Source organism: Anastrepha obliqua, unplaced genomic scaffold (genome assembly GCF_027943255.1).
Source record: "Anastrepha obliqua isolate idAnaObli1 unplaced genomic scaffold, idAnaObli1_1.0 ptg000050l, whole genome shotgun sequence".
NCBI classification, from domain to species: Eukaryota; Metazoa; Arthropoda; class Insecta; order Diptera; family Tephritidae; genus Anastrepha; species Anastrepha obliqua.
Window position 1 is genome coordinate 20,001 of NW_026562195.1, and position 2,500 is coordinate 22,500.

Sequence of the window (2,500 nt, forward strand, 5' to 3'; positions counted from 1 at the left end):
TTATGCCTGGTTTTCCATACGTTAGTTTAAATAAAGAGTTATGGAATATAACCTTGGCATATTGGCACTAAAATATATAATAAAGACATTTCAAATCAAACTGAAATGTATTGAAATGAATTTTTCCCATACATTTTTGACAATGTGAGGTGTGCATGGCAAAAAACACTCACGGTGAAGGCATGTGATATAATATGAAAATATCAAAAGTTAACTAACCAATGATATTGAAGCATATAAATCGAATCATAACTATATGAAACTCGAATTTGAGCCATATTAAACTGGTAATATTGTGATTTTATGCCTGGTTTTCCATACGTTAGTTTAAATAGAAAAAAATTCTCGAATATATATACATATATGAAGAATCTATATTCTATACTAACATTTTATGGAATATAACCTTGGCATATTGCCATTAAAATATATAATAAAGACATTTCAAATCAAACTGAAATGTATTGAAATGAATTTTTCCCATACATTTTTGACAATGTGAGGTGTGCATGGCAAAAAACACTCACGGTGAAGGCATGTGATATAATATGAAAATATCAAAAGTTAACTAACCAATGATATTGAAGCATATAAATCGAATCATAACTATATGAAACTCGAATTTAAGCCATATTAAACTGGTAATATTGTGATTTTGTGCCTGGTTTTCCATACGTTAGTTTAAATAAAGAGTTATGGAATATAACCTTGGCATATTGCCATTAAAATATATAATAAAGACATTTCAAATCAAACTGAAATGTATTGAAATGAATTTTTCCCATACATTTTTGACAATGTGAGGTGTGCATGGCAAAAAACACTCACGGTGAAGGCATGTGAAATATAATATGAAAATATCAAAAGTTAACTAACCAATGATATTGAAGCATATAAATCGAATCATAACTATATGAAACTCGAATTTAAGCCATATTAAACTGGTAATATTGTGATTTTATGCCTGGTTTTCCATACGTTAGTTTAAATAAAGAGTTATGGAATATAACCTTGGCATATTGGCACTAAAATATATAATAAAGACATTTCAAATCAAACTGAAATGTATTGAAATGAATTTTTCCCATACATTTTTGACAATGTGAGGTGTGCATGGCAAAAAACACTCACGGTGAAGGCATGTGATATAATATGAAAATATCAAAAGTTAACTAACCAATGATATTGAAGCATATAAATCGAATCATAACTATATGAAACTCGAATTTGAGCCATATTAAACTGGTAATATTGTGATTTTATGCCTGGTTTTCCATACGTTAGTTTAAATAGAAAAAAATTCTCGAATATATATACATATATGAAGAATCTATATTCTATACTAACATTTTATGGAATATAACCTTGGCATATTGCCATTAAAATATATAATAAAGACATTTCAAATCAAACTGAAATGTATTGAAATGAATTTTTCCCATACATTTTTGACAATGTGAGGTGTGCATGGCAAAAAACACTCACGGTGAAGGCATGTGAAATAATATGAAAATATCAAAAGTTAACTAACCAATGATATTGAAGCATATAAATCGAATCATAACTATATGAAACTCGAATTTAAGCCATATTAAACTGGTAATATTGTGATTTTATGCCTGGTTTTCCATACGTTAGTTTAAATAGAAAAAATTTTCGAATATCTATACATATATGAAGAATCTATATTCTAATACTAACATGTTATGGAATATAACCTTGGCATATTGGCACTAAAATATATAATAAAGACATTTCAAATCAAACTGAAATGTATTGAAATGAATTTTTCCCATACATTTTTGACAATGTGAGGTGTGCATGGCAAAAAACACTCACGGTGAAGGCATGTGAAATATAATATGAAAATATCAAAAGTTAACTAACCAATGATATTGAAGCATATAAATCGAATCATAACTATATGAAACTCGAATTTAAGCCATATTAAACTGGTAATATTGTGATTTTATGCCTGGTTTTCCATACGTTAGTTTAAATAGAAAAAATTTTCGAATATATATACATATATGAAGAATCTATATTCTAATACTAACATGTTATGGAATATAACCTTGGCATATTGGCACTAAAATATATAATAAAGACATTTCAAATCAAACTGAAATGTATTGAAATGAATTTTTCCCATACATTTTTGACAATGTGAGGTGTGCATGGCAAAAAACACTCACGGTGAAGGCATGTGATATAATATGAAAATATCAAAAGTTAACTAACCAATGATATTGAAACATATAAATCGAATCATAACTATATGAAACTCGAATTTGAGCCATATTAAACTGGTAATATTGTGATTTTATGCCTGGTTTTCCATACGTTAGTTTAAATAAAGAGTTATGGAATATAACCTTGGCATATTGCCATTAAAATATATAATAAAGACATTTCAAATCAAACTGAAATGTATTGAAATGAATTTTTCCCATACATTTTTGACAATGTGAGGTGTGCATGGCAAAAAACACTCACGGTG